At 45.4% G+C, this 17,069-nt stretch overlaps 1 protein-coding gene across 1 annotated transcript in view; it reads left to right on the top strand.

Annotated features, from left to right (window-relative positions):
- The first annotated feature begins 3,365 nt into the window (after positions 1 to 3,365).
- The window catches only part of Cdh11 (cadherin 11), a 149,473-nt gene continuing 135,769 nt past the window's right edge, over positions 3,366 to 17,069 (top strand). Inside the window, exon 1 of the mRNA XM_027939085.2 lies at positions 3,366 to 3,495. The gene's annotated coding sequence lies outside the window, so the exon portion shown is untranslated. The remainder of the gene's footprint in view (positions 3,496 to 17,069) is intronic.

The following is a 17,069-nucleotide window of genomic DNA, read 5'->3' as shown; positions in this document are numbered from 1 at the left end:
GGGGAAATTAACTTGCTTTAACACTTATAAGACTCTCCAAGCAGTTGCCAAAATAGAACTTGCTGAATAGAAGCATGGTTATCTTTCCTTAAGAAATAGACTCCTTTTTTTTCTCCTTCTTCATATATATATATATATATATATATATATATATATATATATATATTTTTTTTTTTTTTTTTCCTCTGGAAAACTGCCTTGCAAATATTTCCTTTTGGGGCTTAGCTGTGGGTCAAAGTTTCTCTGAGAATAAAGGTGTGAATAAAAACTATTTTTGCCTTTTTTGTAATGTGTCAATGATTTTTAAAGTAAATTCATACAATCATCATCACTCTCCAGATTTATAGCATTTCATTACTCAACCATGTTCCTTCATACCCCCTTTGCAGTCAATTCTTATTTAAACCCTTAGACCCTGGGCAGGAAGATCTGCTTTCTGTCTCTATCATTTTGCCTTCCTAGACATTTCCAATAAATAGAATTCTTCAAGGTGTGGTTTTGCCTCTATCTGGATTTAAGCATATGTTTTTGAAGTTCATTCATGATATAATGATTATCAAGATTCTTTTCCCTTTTGTTTGTCAAGTAATATTCCATTGTAATATTATTTGTCTGTCCCATTCATTCATTGTTGGGTGTATTGGGATTGTTCCCAAATTTTGGCAACTGTGAATAATGCTGTTAGGGTCTTTCAGTATATGCGTTTGTGTGGGCATATTTTTTTTTTGTTGTTGTTCTTTTGAATAGAATCCTGGGTATAAAATTGCTAGGTTGTGCAGGGAACTATTGACTACAGCTATATACTAGATTCCTCCAATTCAAGTGTGCAAACTTACCAAAAAATTTTGAACTTACTTTTAAATTTTGCTGATGCTCCCATTAATGAATTGGATGGTCTAAAAAACAGCTGCTGCCATTTGATGAATTCTGAACAGAAAGTAGAGGACAATTTCCAGTTAATGTCAGATTACATATGACCAGGCTCATCCTTAGGTGTGCTCCAAACTAGAGTTAATGAAACTTTCCTTAGAGGTCAAGATGCCCCAACCATTACACAGAACCTGAGCATCTTTGCCCCTATGCAGTTAGGATGACTGACGATGGCTGTGTGTTCCCTTTATACTTATGTGGAAAGGATGGCATACACCAAGCAACAATTTGTAGCCAAACAAGAGCAAAACTGAAGTATTTCTTTCTTTCCGTTTGTTTCTGAAGGAGAATCAGACTTTGCTCCCTCCTCTCCAGCATCAATGGCTGGATCACAGCAAGCCTTAGCTTCTATGCTCCCTTAGGGCAGAGACTTGGCATACCATACCGAGTTTTACGGTTTAGACCATACTGCTGTGGTCCATGAAAGGACAGGTCAAAAAGACCAACAGAAAAAGCAAGGCAGAGGTATGGAAACGCGAAAGAAATTGGATGGCCCCTCAACCGCACTCTCCAGAACAGCACTCGGTGGTCTCCCAGGAGTCGCTGTGGTGGCCCAGAGGAATGTCACCTTGGACATGTATGGCAATGGCGGTGGGGGGATCAGAGGAATAAGAGTTTCTGGAAATTTGTCGCCTTCCTGGGAGGAATGGGCAATTTAAAGGCCGCAATATTTCCCTTGGTACAGGAGGCGGACGGAGATAGGCGCATATTGACACAGGGATCCCGACCACGGAGTGGTCAGGAGATAAATGCAAGCAGGAGGGCAGGTACTAGGGTAGCCTCGCCTGGTTCCCCACCTCGGTGCACGCTTCCTTGCCTCGATTGGAAACCGAGGAGCTCTGCGCGCTCAGTGACCTCAGGTGGCAGGGAGCTGAAGCTGGGGGTTCTGTAGTTCCTCCTCTCCCCAGGCACTCCAGTCTCCTCCCCAGGAGCGCTCCGCTTTCTTGAAGACTCTGAACGTTTGGGGGCCTCTTTTCCCACTAACTCCCGGGTCTCTCTCCTTCCTTCATGCTTTTTTTTTTTTTTTTCTGACTCTTTTGCTCCAGCACCCAGCTTTCCCTTTGCGTCCTTCTCACCCTTCTTTTTCGCTGATCTGCGTCTCCATCTCCACTCCCAGCTCCTGACCGGTCCCTCCCAGCGGTTCCTTCCACCCTTGACCCATTTGCATTTCCACCTTCCCTGCCTCTCTTCCCTGTCCGCCAGCTCCCACCTTGGAAACTTGTCCTAAACAGGGATCCCCGCGAAGGCACAGTTGCTCCCGGCTCAGAGTGCGGGTCCCCACACGCCTCCAGCTACCCGGAGAGCCCCGCCCCGCCCAGTCCCTAACGCGATTTGCAAAGACCCGGCTCCGCCAGTCCTTTCTCCCAACGATTCGGTGAAGGAGGGCAGGAAGTGGGCTCTGGTGTCCCCCCCCCCCCGGTTGCCCGCACCCCTCGGTGAGGGGAAACCCTAGACCTAGGGAGGATGCGGGTAGTTCGCCCCATAGACCCTCCCTCCCGCAGAACAGCACTCTCCACAGTCCTCCTTCCTTTGGCGGGTCTGCAGGGAACCAGTGGGGGAGGCAACAAGTGACCCCCTCCACCCCGCGGGGGGACTGATACCCCTCTGGGGTAAGGATCAAGGATCCCTCGGGTGGGGGGTGAGGTTGACCTATTGGCGTCTCCCCCGAGGCGCTGTGCGTGGGGGGAGAAGAGGACTGGAAGAGAACCAAGAAGGCTCTCTCAAAGTCCAAAGCCCCCTTCCCTTCGGCTTCACCACCCGCACCGCAAGCAGAGTTTGCAAGGGAGGGGGCTTCGGGTTTGAGGAAAGGGGTGGGAGCTGGGAAAGAGCCGCCAACGTGGAGGGATTTTTGGAGGGTGGGGTAGCAGAGTGAGAAGGAAGAGAATGCGCTCCCTAAAACCTGATTGCCTCCCCCACTTGGGCTATGCCTTCCTTCAACCCACCATCAGGGGGGCCAGGCGAGGACCCAGCTTGACCAGATGGAGCAGATTTAGGGGAAGGAGGAAAATGGGGGCTCCCAACCCCTCTCCAGCTTCCCTCCGTCGCCCTCCCTGATTGGCTGTGCGTCCCCGGAGCCCAACTTCAGTCGCTCCAGACTCTGTCTCAGCCCCAAGGGAGTCGGAGCGCCTCGACCGGGGAGGGAGGGGCGGCAAAGGATCCAGGGGTTGGCACATCTTGGGCCCTTGGGGGAGGGGCGCGGACCAGGTCGGCCCCCGCAGCCCCTGCCAGGCCCAGCTCGCCGCGCTCGAAGCCTCAGCTCCTCTCCGCCCCCCGCCCTTTCCATCCCTCCCAGCGGCGGCCTCCCTCCTCCTCCCCTCTGCCCGCCCGCCCGCCGCCCGCCACCTCCCCCCGGTTTCTCATTCCTGCCACTAGCGCGCTCGGCGGCTCATTCCGCGGCCGCCGCCAGCTGAGGGGAGCGTCGCGGGCCGAGGAGCAGATGCCGCGGGGGCCGCTCGCAGCCGCCGCCGACTTGTGAATGGGACCGGGACTGGGGCTGACACCGCTGCGCTTGCCCCGCACCAGAGATCCACAGCCGGAGGTCGCGTCCACCCGCAAGGGCCCCAGGTAAGGCGCTCCGCCAGTCCCTTCCTTTCTCCAGGACAGGGCTTCTCGGAGTGGGTGGGGGTAGGATTTCCTTAGAGACTGTCTTGGGAGGGGGGCAGGCTGAGGTCTAACCGGAGAAGACTTCGCTAATGCAAAGCAGAAGGTGGAGGGTGTGTGTGTAAAGATTTGTTTAAAAAATCAGAAAAGGAGAAGGGAGCCAGCTGAGGGCGAGGGCGGCGCAGGGGGGTAGAAGAGCCAGATGTGCGCTCCACCACTCTTCCCTGCTCAGGCCTCCTCTGGGGTCTGTGCCCAGGCCATGGCACAAGGGCTTTGCACCCGGCTGGGGCAAGGGACTGCAGAGCTAGCTCCGAACATGCCGACTGCCCCCGGTCTCTTCTCTGGGGAAAAGTCGCCCCCAGCACGGGGCTCGCCCGCCCGCGCTGCGCCTCTTTCGGAAAGCTGCGTGCGACCTGAAGACCTCTCTCTGAGGGGTTCCTACGCGGTCTTCCCTGATCTCCGCTGAGCGATCCCCGGGGCACAGTCCCTCGGGTGGAGACTGCTGGGAAAGCCCCGAAAAGGGGAAGGAGCCCGGCTTGGAGCGGCGATCCCCCGCACTTTAATAGCGTGGGTTTGGTCCGCTGACTGCGGCTCTGGGGCTGCCGACTGCGGCGCGCGCTCCAGCCCTCAAGCCCAAGTCTCTTCCGGAGCTCGGGCGGCGGTTCCTAAAGTCCCAACGGATCAGGGGTAGGTCTGCAAGCTGCTGGGACTAGAGCTGGGTTCGGGCTTGGGCTTGGCGAAGCCTTCCAGGGTTAACGTTAACTTTGCGAACGAAAGCTTTCCCCAAGCCTGCGCCTCCTCTCGGAGCGCGCCAAGCCTCCCCAGCTCACAGCACGCACAGCCTCTCTGCGCTTTGCCCCCAGAACGCGAGTCCGGGAGGCAGGAGGCTCGGAGAAGCCGGCAGGGAATGGAAAAACGGCGAGATGAGCACCCCGTTTCCCTGTCCCCAATCCCGAGGACCATTTGGAGGGTCGCCTCACCCTAGGGAGCAGAGTCCCTAGAGAAAGTGGGGTCCTAGGGGCCCGAAGGTCCTGCTTCCTTGTCTATTTCTTTACAAGGCCCTGCTTTCGCGGGTGCTGCGTGCTCCTGGCTCTCTCGGGTGAAAGGTTTTCTAGATGCTAGAAGAAGCCCTGTTGCTTTTGCTGATAATGCAGCAGGAATTTCACGGGCCGTGGCATTGCTATGAAGAAAATGCATCTTTTAATTATTTAATAATGCTATTCCCGCAGGACAACGGGTCCTTTCCTAAGCTAAGCGGTGGTGGGAATTGGTGGTGGTGGTGGTGTGTGTGTGTGTGTGTGTGTGTGTGTTGGGGATGGGGGGGTTCATTCCTGGAACACTGCTGCAAGAGGGATACAATTGCCTAAAGTCTTCCCTTCGGTTTCCTCCTATAGAAATCTTGTTCAGATGATTCTGAAATCTTTTCTTGTTTTCTTCTGATCGTTCCTATCGGTTAAAATGAGACAGTAAGTTTTCGGTCTAATCACAGGGAAGCAATGATAATTAATCTGGCGAGAGGCTAGATCAATTTCCTTATCACTTGGGCTTGCAGCAAACATCGATGGTTTTGCGGGGTGTCTGGATTTCCTGGGGATGGGGATGCAGATGTGTTCTCAGGAGCGAGGATCCATTAGTATCGCATCAGCATGTTTGCCAGGCTGGACTCTGCACTGGAGCCTTCTGAGATGGGAGAGGCAAAGAGAAGGGGCTGGTCTTCATTTCATTAATCTTGGGATTATTTTTACAAATACGGAGGTGCAGACTGGGAAACATAAAAGTCCCTGCCCAACCCCAGCTGCTGGGAGCCTGGTCTTCTTTCAGAGGAACAAAGGAATAAAAGTTACAAAACAAAGGGACATAGTTGTGGCCAGGACCAGAGGGACTCTGAAGCTACAGTCATGTTGAGTTCCTTAAACCTAAGCTCTGATTCCAAGTTTTAAAGTTGGCCAGTAGGCCCTGGAATTCCATCCTCTGTGCAAAACTGAAATCCTGCCTAGTACAAAGGAATATGAGTAGTTTCCAGTAGAGACCAAGCAAAGGCATGGAGAGGCCAAGAAACTTTGAGTAAGAATTAGCTTGATAGCTTGCTTTTGTTGAGACATTACAATTTAATGCATGAAAAATGTCTTGTAGCCATACTTTATTGTTAATAATAATTATTATCGTTATCATCTTAGTTACAATTTCAGAGTCTGCATATACTGCTCTGTTCATTATATTGTTTGAAAAAAAAAAAAACACCCTCCTTGCCCACCCCTGTGTGTGTGTGTGTGTGTGGTGGGGGGGTGTTGAAGAAATGCATAGGAAGGATTGAGATGGGATAATCTGGTGAGGCCTACACATGTAGATTTATTCAAACTGGGTTTATGGCATTCTAGAAAAATAGGCTTTTAAAATATTTCTAATTGAAGCAGTGGACCATCTTGATAGCACTTCAGAACTTTCATTTTGCTCAGCATTCTTATCAGAACGCGAGACAGTAAATTTACTAGAAACCTAAATTCTATTTTCAATTAAGATACAATCTTTTGATTAATTTGAAAAAAAAAAATAAAGTTACAGCTGTATCTTTTTATGGCCTAGAACTTATATTTCCCTTTTACTGTGGTACCTCCAAATGTGTATTCTCCATTATTTATGCTTGGGAGAAGGGGGGGCCGACTTGGAGAACCATGTGATGATTTGGGGGAATACGGATCAATTTCATGCTCTTTTTAATGCACATGTCTTCATAATTCATGGTTTTTCTCTCACTTTGAATAGAATTACATGGCTGCTTTGTAAAGATTCTGGTTTGGGGACCCTCATATGGGAAATGCCATGACTTTGACCTCATGGCCTGATTTACAATGCCAAAGCTATCCTCCCATGAACATAGTGTGTGAACCTTGCCTGTGAATGAATGCTGGTGACTTCTGAAGCTCACAGATCACATAAACTTGGATCTTTTATATTTAAATCTATTTTTCAGAACCATCTCAACAAGATCTGTAAATCTGATTTATTTTTCATTCTCAATAAGTTTGTGTAGGTAGACATTTGAGAAACATATTAATTTTGAATTTATTTTCAGTATTGATTTTTTTCAGCTTGATTAGAGGCATACCCAATCATTTAATAATAATAATAGTAGCAGTAATAAAAATAATAATAATAAATATTGAAACAGTGCTTCATAGAGTTGAAAGTGGGTAGTAAACCTTTTTCTTGATCGGCCAGATTTTCAGAATGACAATGAATTCCCAAGTACTTTTCTCCCTAGAAGATTAAAGCATTGTGTATATTCACTAAGTAATTATTTAAGGGGTCGAAATATGTTTTGGATAATTTTTCCCTTATGAAATGAGGTGTTATTTCATAAAAAGTCAACTAATTGGTGAAAAACTCCCATTCTTTGGTTACCCAGAATGTGAGTTGTCAGTTTTCCAATTCAAAGTTAACGACTCTGAAATATATATGAAGATATATGACCTATATAAATTTGTGGTTTAATTGGGGGAAAAAAATCAACAGGTCTTTTAAAAACAGAAACTAAAGCTGGAGAATGTTGGGCCCATCCTAATGCGGCAATAGGAGTAGGAGTGAGTCGTTCCATCAGGATTACTGTGATAGCCATCCACAGCCTCCTCTACGAACAGGAAGGACTAAAGAAAACACTCGAGGAGGATAATTAAACATCTTTCTGCTATAATTTTACCCTGACATCGAGAGCCTTGTGCATCTCTGGAAATGGACTCCTTCGCGGAAGATTGCACTTCTGGCCACTAGAGGGCAATGGCGTCCTTCTCCAACTTTCTGCATGGAGCCCATCTGCTTTTGAGGGCACCATGAAAAGCGGTTTTGTTACCACCAGCCTTGTCAGAACTTCTCCGGAGAGACCGAATTCAATCTAATTGTGGTTCAGACTCCTGCTCCAGCAGTTTGTCAGGATTAGCATCTTTCTAGTGGGTGGATCCCATTACCTTCAGCCTCTTTTCACCTTGGACTTTGCTAGAAAGTTGGGAAATCTTGTAACTCGAGATTGAGCAGAAGCCAGGGTGGGGGCTGGGCAGCAGGATAAACAAGGTTAGCTCTCACCAAGCAGTGATCTGGGAGGATTTTCTGGATTCCCCCCCCCCCCCCCCCGCCCCCCCGCAGGAAGAGCATCATTTCTGATTCCAAGGGGAACAGAATGAATAAAGAAGAGAAATATTAGTGAGACGGCTGTGATATCATTGCCAACCCTTTCAAGAGGTTTCGAAGATATCTGCAAGACATTTCTCATTTACAAAAAAAAAAAAAAAAAAGAAAAAAAAGAATAGCAGTTTGATCTTTGGTAAACACTTTTGGGTATGGAGTTTTAATATAACAGCAAATATTTTACTATTACCTTTAAACCACTTTTGATATTGCTGTACAAAATCTAACTTTAGCAGAGAGTAGAATTTAATTCAAGACTGGTCTTGGTGCACTGGAGTTTAATCATTTGATATTTTTTTTCCCTTCTCCTCAGATATGGAAATTATGGCTTATGATTAAATTGCATATTTCAGGCTGCACAAATTTATATTTGTTCCTGGTTGATAGTGTCATTATGAAAGTTCAGAAGAATGAAAGAAAAACTAATGTTACATTATAATTAAGAGGAAAGCTCTATTAAAAATAAGTGCAGTACTGTCTTAAGTGGGTACTTATTTGTATTATTTTTTTTTTTTTAAACTGAGCACAGTTGCCTCCCTGGTGATTCAGCCGTGGAATTGTTGCAGCTCTGCTCCGTGTTAGAAAGCAGAGACACTTGATGAAGAAGGAAATCAATGCAAATGGATTATGGGAGGGAGGATTAAGTCACTCAGTGGAAAGTAAGACAAAGTGTTTTGTAAACCGATGCTCACTTACCACTGGACAGTTTATTTAACTTAAAAAAAAAAATAGAAGTCAGTGTTAAATTCTAAGTGCTTGTGAATAATCCCCATTTGTTAGAACTGGAGGCAGAATTTCTGTGTTATTTTGTTTAATTGGTCATCAGACTGGTGACTTATTGAGATAGAGGATTGTTCTCATGGTTGTGGGGTCAAGATTTCTGCTCAGGCAGGAAATTGTACATTGGGATATTAAGTGAGATAGGAGTGCGGAGAGAGAAGAGAAGGAAAGGGGGAAGAGAAAGTGTGAGGAAAAATTGATGCTCTTTTCATGGTAATTACAAATCTCTGTGTCTCCCTCTTCCTTTCCTCTGTCTGTCAGAATCCTCCTGGAAGGCATCTGGGGTGTTGGATCTAGGAATTTGCCATAAGAAGCTTTAGAGGCTTCCGTGGCCAGTGGCCAGAGTCTTACCTGGTACCTTCTATAACTGACTGCTTCCCAAGCAGGGTTTGTGAATGAACACACCCTTATTCTTAAAATTTTCTTCCTGGTTACTTCAGGTAAACAAAAGCCTTTACTTCTTCCATAAAACCCTGTTCCCCTTCTTCTGTTCCCGAAAGCCTCTTAACACACCCTCTGCACTGGAAAGATTTACAAAAGTTAACCTTACTCCTCTACATTGAGCTCCTTGGAGAAAATGGCTTCAGGCCTGGCTTTGTCCCCACTGTGATGATCACCTAATGGAGCAACTAAGTGATAGGGGATGCTCCTCCCTGGGCTTAGTTCAGGACACATGGAGATCTCTTCTAAGCCTGTATTAGCCTCCATCAGTTAGAACAAATAGCAAGAATTTGGAGTAGAGTCCTTGCTATCGATGCGGTCTTACCCTTCTTTATAAAAATAAGCTTTGAAGACAACAGGGTCCAACACTACTGGGGACTCAGGCCCACGTGGATTTTGGGGAGTGTTTTACCTGGGAACACACCCTGCAATATTCAGTTTGGTCCCCATCATCCTTGAGGCTTGGACCCCTTATTTAACCTTGGAGGCCGCCCTGACAGGGCTGGGAGGAGGGGTAGCCAGTGAGGCCCAGCACGCAAGTGCAGGCTTAGCTCCTATCTTTATTGAAAATTGGCACTTTTGCTCATCACAGATTTTTTTTTTGCCCACTAATCTTGATTTTTAAAATGTAGCATTAAATATTATTTATCTTTATCACTGAGTTTTTTTTTTTCTTTTGCAATTGCTTTTTAGTTTGTCCCCAAGCAGAGGGCTTCTCTTTCTTTACCCTGAAGTTCAAACCCTCTCCAATTCCAGCACCATGGGCTTCCAAAGCAAGTGAACAAGAATAAGCTACATAACGAATACTCTGTCTGAAAAAGCAGACCTCATAGTAACATATGCATCCTAGGACTGTTGTAAAAGTAATATCAAAATTTAGTCCTATGTCTAGTTTGTGATGAATCCTGAATAAATGCTGAGGTCATTTGCCCTCTCAGAAATAGACCTGGGGTTAGGTTTTATAGAGTAATGGTGACAGCGAACAGTTCCTGCAGTGATAAGTTCCTGCACTGAACATTTGCTTTAGATGGGGCGCCTCTCCCAATTAGAGATGAATTGTTTATCAGTGCCTGCCTTTTCGGAATGATTTCAGAATTTAAGTGATTCATCCTTCTTGCATTTCAAATATTCAAAAAGCAGTCAAGATTTGAGACGTTCGAGAGAAGCATTGCTTTTGAAACATGTCTGCCTCCTTCTTGCTTTGTACCCCCACCCCCCCGCCCCCATTCATTTCATGTATGGGCTGCTGTGGGAAGTTACCCTGAAGTAATGTCTTGCTGGGAAAGCTGGCTGAGCGTGTGGGGTGGAGATAGCCATCACAGGTCTGCTTCATGTAAGAGGGGCTCATTACTATTCCAGACTAGCTTAAAAGATAATTAGTCTCTTGATAAATCGTCTCAATTTCAAGACTGTTCCTGTTTGTTTTTCAGGTAAATGTAGTTTGGGATTTCAAGGGGCTTGAACAGTGACAGTTTTAACTCCTGAAGAGATGGCAGCTGAAGAAGGCCTAGCCCTGTCTGGTGGTTTCTGTCTTCCTCAGGAGGAGGTGCTGGGGATTGAACTCAGGGCTTTGTGCATGGGAGGCAAGCATTCGACCAACTGAGCTAGAGCCCCAGGCTGGGTTTTCCAAGGCTGGAAGTGGGGGCATTTCTAAGCTGCCATGCTGTTTCCCATCTGCGGCCTCATTGTGGCACCTGTCCTTGTCCCAGGCTGGGGTTTCCTCCTGCCTGGGTCTGACAAGGAAAAGGCCTCTCTGCCTCTATTTGCCTGAGAAAGAGAAAGGGAGACAGCCAACTTTTTGAGATCTTACTCTGCGCCAGGTGCTGCACTCAGTTCCTCCCTTATTCCATCTGGCCATTCCTGGGGACAGTAATAGGATCTATTTTACAAAAGGGACAATGGCTGTCAGGGAAGCTCAAGACACTTGTCCATGCTCACAAGGCTAAAGGGATGCCGGATTTGAAAGTCCAGGTGCTCAGCTGGCTCTTAGGTTTGATAATGTGTCCCATGACCCAGCCTCCCTGGACCTCAGGGACAGAGTGGCAGGACAGAAGAGATGAGCTGACTGCTTCATCCTGCGCCGCCACATGATCCTAAATTGTATCCATAAAAGGAGCTTTCGAGATCTCCTGGTCTAACTCTTTTCTGAGCAGATTTTCTTTTTGCCAATAATTCTACAGCACCTTAAATGTACTGATGACAGCCGGCTAACTACCTCCCAGGGAACCCGTGGGGCAAAAGGTGATTCATTACCTCTATTCATTAAAATCTTCTATTTAAGGAAAGAGAAGCTAAAAATGCCCCTCTTTGGTGACTTTTCCCCAGTAGTTACACTTTACCTCCTTTCACTGTTTCCTCCTTTTCCGACAGCCCTGTAGATATTTGAAACTGGTTTTGGATAATAGTTAAAATCCAGCATTTGTTGAGCACTTACTTAGTTGTAGACAGTAACTAGAAGATGCCATATGTGAGACTTACTACCCACAATGACCTTATGAGTGGGTAATATTATGGCCAGCATTTTATAAGGGTGAAAGCACACTTTCCTAGTTCTCCATTGTTGTTAATAACAAAACTGAGATTTTCTAACATGGTACCTGAGATAGGTACCATGTTAGACTCCTCACACCCTTCAATGCATCTCCTAACCTGATGAGATACATTTTCCATACCTCCCACCATCCTCTTCTCTCTCATCTGCTTCCATTCTATCTTGTCATTGCCTCCTTTAACAAATAGCATATTAAATGATATTTCCTATTGCAGGCAGTCTAGCCGCAGTGAGTGGTTGGGTCCACCATTGTCTATAATGAGGGCTGAGAACTTGTCTTTATTGGGTAGAACTCTCAGGAATCAGATGAAACCATGACAAGAGTCATTGGCTATTCCAGTCAACCTTCATTTAGAGAAGAGGATCCGGGTACTTAGAACCCCAACTTGCTCAAGATCAGTTATTAACTTAGGGGCTGATACAGCATTTAACTACTCTATTTTCACTACCTAGAAGCAGTTTTTTTTTTTTTTGTGTGTGTGTGTGTGTGTGTGTGTGTGTTTAGTTTGAAGATGGTTCTTTTTTGACTAATTAAATGTGAGACCCATATATGACACATTATATGAATCTCTTATTTGGAAGTATATGGCCAATCCAGTGTTCTTGGATATGCCATTTGACAGTATTTTACAGAATCTACCATTTGACCTTGGCCTTCAGCTCCATCCTACTTTATAACCATATTCCCTAAATATCTGCATTCTAAGTTCTGCAGAGAACAGACAAAGCATGGTGACTGTGCCAGTCAGCTTTCTACCACTATAGCAAAATATCCAGCATAATCAATTTGTAAAAAGAAAAGTTTTATATTGGGTCACAGTTTTGGAGATTTCATTTCACGATTTGCCTGTTGCTTTGGGTCTGTGTTGAGGCAGTCCATCATAGATGAGTAATACCACTCACCTCATCACCAGGAAGCAAAAAGAAGGAAGGGGAAGACACAAGTCCCACAGCCCCTTTCAAGGGTACAACCCCAGTGACCCTAAGACCTTCCACTAGTCCCCACCTTTTGAAGTTTCATCCATCTCTAAATGGCCCACCCTGGGGAGCAAGACTTTAGCACAAGGGCCTTTGGGTGATATTCAAGATCCATACTATAGCAATGTCCTTACCTTGCTGACCCCAAGCCTTCACGGGGTCCACTGGCAGGTTGGTTTGCATTTCTTATTATTAAAATAATAAAAGGCTCTGAGTTGGGCACAAAAAAATGGTTAAAACAAGAGAGCCATTCCTCTGTGATCTGACAACATCCATAGTACAGAAAATATTAGATCTGCCTTTAAAATCTCTAGGCTGCATAGTAGTTGCTACAAAGGAAATAGTAACAAATTAAAACACAGGAAGGCCAAGTCACATCCAGTACAGGGGTCAAAGACAGTTGGAGGGTGAAATAACAGAATCACACTCCTGCATGTTAGGTGGGACCCTGAGATGCCACCTGACCAATGCACAGTGCCAACCGGTGCTCCCATTTTGGTCATCTCCTAATAATGGCTGTGATTCCAGTGATATGGAACTCTTTATCCTCAAATGCAAGCCATCGATATGGTGGAAACCTTCACCACTGGAAATGTTTCCTTAAGGTGGAGCTGAACTCCACCTCCCTGCAGGGTATGTATGTATGTATGTATGTATCATCTATTTATTTATTGTTTGGTTCAGGGGTTGAACCCAGGGCACTTAACCACTGAGCCACATTCTCAGTCCTTTTCATTTTTTTTGGGGGGGGGGCAGGGTTTCAATAAGTTGCTCAGGCTCTCTCTAAGTTGCTGAGCCTGGTTTTGAACTTGCTATCCTCCTGCTTCATCCTCCTGAGTTGCTGGGATTACAGATGTGCACCATCATGCCCATCAGGTTATATTCCTTGATACAGCCTTTTATCAAATTACACAATACCTGTAATTTTTCCTTCATGTTTAGTATTTGCAGTTAGGTGCTGCATAGGATATATTGATAAATTGGGCCACAGTTTCCAGGGTGCCTTCTCCCAGTCTCAACATGTCCAGACTGAAAGTCTCATTCATTTTTTTCTCCAACCTTCCTCATAGAAAAGGACTGAGGACAGAAATCTGGGCAGCTGAAGTCTAGATTATCAACTCCCTTCTCTACACTTCTTTTATCGCAGCTTAAGGCTACATTACATTAGCTTTTATTGCCAGCCACATCACCCACAGGACTTATGCTCCACAGTTTATTTGTTTATTTGTTTTTCCTTATGTGCTGCTGCTAAGTCACATTTCCCTACCTGTCCCTATGCACGTAAGACATGATAAGGCACCTTCTGTGAGGACAGGCTCTGGAGTTCAAAGCGTGGCCCTGCAAATCACCAGCTGGGCAGGTCTCTTCATTTGTTCCTCAGTTTCCCCAATCATACTGGAGTTAATATCACTATGGACCTGATAGGATAGCTCTGATGTGAAATTACATTCATATATAACAGTGCTTGAAACAGTGCATGCAATGGGGTTGCAGGTATTTTTATTGTTGTTATGTTATATGTTGTTAGATTCAATGCATGGATCAACTACCTCAAAATATTTTAAAATTTAAATCTTTATTTTGTTATCCAGAATATCTGCCATCCCTCCTAAACTCATTTTTGGTGTTGGTTTACTTAGTCACCAACCTTGTTTGGCAGAAGCAGAAGAACAAAGCAACAGCATAAAATTACCCAGATGGAAGGAGAGACAGAGTCTCCTTAAACTGCACAAGACTTCTGTTTGAGTGACGTGACACCCGGGAACACAACACTCTGGATATTACTCATGCCTTGGAGTGAACACTTGTTATTCTGTTTGCTTGTTCATTTATTTGGCTGCGTGACGTCAGAATCACCCTACTGTATTTGGGAAATAAACCTTTGATAAGATCCTTTATAGAAAGAAGAACCTTCCTTCTACCTAGAGATGTAAGGGCCAGAGAGTTATTTTCATATTTTCCCTGGATGCTGAAGCATCTACTCAACTCCAATGTCCCTGTGTTTCAAATTTAGGTTCTGTGTCTTGGGTGCATACGCACACACACTCATTGACCATGGAGAACCCATTTTGTTCATTGTTGCATTGACTGATTTCCAGGGACCACAGAAGTGAGCAATAGCTGCCCGTGTTATGGGAACCCCTGTGATGCCTCCATTTATCTGGCTTCACAACAGCATCAGGTCTGTGGTTCTGACTGTCCCACCTCCTGATTTTCCTGGTGTTCTCCTGAGCCCTTTGTCTCAGTTTTTTTTTTTTTTTGCAACAGTTGTGCTACTTGAAGTCTGTTTCTGTTATTTTCAACTCAGAAACCCCAAAACTTCATTTCTTCACATATCCTTGAAAGACTATTGTGAGGAACATTATCTGCTGCAATATTGAATGAGGCTTCTGACTTTTGAGTTCCTCTCCAAGGCCAAATAGAATGCGGATTGTTAGATGGGACATGAGGGTGGAGCAGAAGGAACCTTTGTTGAACACTAAATTGCTCAGCGTGTGGAACAAGTGGATTGTATAGGTTGTCAGGACCTGGACAGAAGCCGAGTGGTATAGGTCAGTGGATGAGGTGGCATATTCAGGGCCAGCTATGGTGGGCAGCATAACAGGTTATAGTTACATAGGATCAGAGCAGGTTGTATGAGAAAATGGTCCATGGATTTGAGCCTTTTAGTCAATGCAAATAATCCCCAAAGTTAAATTACATGGGAATTCTCCAAACATTGATGGGCACACGAAAGTGGACTCTCATGAGAATTTACAAGTAGGCTGTGGGCGTAGCTAGGTGATAAAGTGCTTGCCTAGCACATACTGGGCATGAGGTTTGATCCCCAGCACACACACGCACACACACACACATACACAATACACGTCCAAAGTAACCTTAAGTCACATCTCAGCTTCTGGAGAGGAAAGTATGGCAGCCTCCACGTTGGCCCAAGTATTGGATAAACAAATGAGAGTCATCAATGCATACAATTGAGCAAGTTTGGGCAGGAGGAAAACACAAGTCAAAACCTCCTCTGGAATTGGTCCCATACCATTGCAGGACAATTTTCCTGACCCACCTTTGAAATGATCACCTTTTCTAGGGAGTGAAGTCTGTAGAGAAAGCACCTGGCACAGAGCTTTGTATTCTTGGTATCCTGTCTGAGGGCCCCAGGTAGTGGAACCACAGGAGGGTTTAAATTGTCTTGGCTGAGAGAGCTCCCTGCCCAGATTAACCCAGTTGTCCCCGAACTGCACAGGACTCTTGGAGCCACGCAATTCAATTGCTATGCAATACTGGCTGTCTGGTCACCATGGACACAAATCCAGACCACCAAGCACGGGTGACTAGCCAAACGCAGGTGAGCCTAGCTGGGCTGCTATGATAATACCCACAGATGTCAATTTTCCATCATCCACTTATTAAAACCACATATTGAAAGATTTTTCAAAATATTTCTCCGACAATAGCAGGAGGGCTATATTTAAACTCCAAAGTCAAATTGAAAATTGAGGTTCATTTACAAACAATCCTAATTCACAACGCTTTGCCATAAAATATCACAGGAGTAAAGAGAGCTCTGTGTTGAGATACCTCAGCTCACTAAATGCTGCATATGGAGACGCAGCTGTGGTATAAGATATAGTTTTCATTTTTGTTATTATTTTTGGAAACCTGAAAGGCACTATATAAATGAAGTGTCACTATTAGTATTATTATCTTGCAGCAAAAATTGCAATTTAGCACTTGAGCTGGACACACTTGCCTTCCAAGTAATACATTGGTGATTCTTGTATTTTATTCATCACCGTTGTTCTTACTGCAAACATCTCAGAGAATCTTCAACTTCAGCAAATCTCGGTAGTGTGTCTGGGAGCATTAGTCAGGAGCCTAATGCAGCCTGAGAAGCCACGTCTTTGAGGAATAGACTGGATCCTGAGGAATCATTGCAGCTGCTCCCTTCCCATCACCCCTACTCCCCGTGTGCCCTGCACTGCAAGCCAGAGAGGTAACTGATTTTCACTTACGGAGAGCCGTGCCTTGTGGCCTTTTCTTATTGGGTATGTAACTTCTGTCCCATTTCTTCCGAATGAGGAAAGATTACCTGTCAGCAAGTTTGTGGCCAATTGCTGACAAATTTCTCCTAATAGGCTGCCCTGTGGTTCCCCCCCTCTGGGCACACCAGCCAGTACAGTGCTGGAGTTGTTGATAAATAGCTGTGTGGCCCTGAGAAAGTAAATTAACCTCAGTTTCCTCATCTGTAGAGTGCCTTTTGGGTCTTCTCCAGCTTTAAAATAGCCTGACTTTCAAATCTTTGTCCAGAAATCACTTGGCAGGGTGCTTTCCAACTCTTGCATCTTAGCATTCTAGGGAAGGAGCCCTACAGACAAGAATACCAGGATGTGAATGCACAGATTTGATTTGCCTGAGCAGAGCGGCTGCCTGCAGGTGATGGTGGGGCATGATCCTGGAATACTTGATGAGGGGAGTGTTTTAATACCAAATTCAAGGCTTTGGACTTCATTCACGAGGTTCCAAGAAGCCTAATAAGCATATGGAAGCCAGACATGGTATAACATGCCCATAATATCAGCCACTAGGCTGAGGTGGGAGGATCACAAGT

This window comes from Marmota flaviventris, chromosome 18 (assembly GCF_047511675.1).
Source record: "Marmota flaviventris isolate mMarFla1 chromosome 18, mMarFla1.hap1, whole genome shotgun sequence".
Classification (NCBI taxonomy): Eukaryota; Metazoa; Chordata; class Mammalia; order Rodentia; family Sciuridae; genus Marmota; species Marmota flaviventris.
Note: the sequence above shows the minus strand (reverse complement) of the source record. Positions and strands in the feature narration are given on the sequence as shown.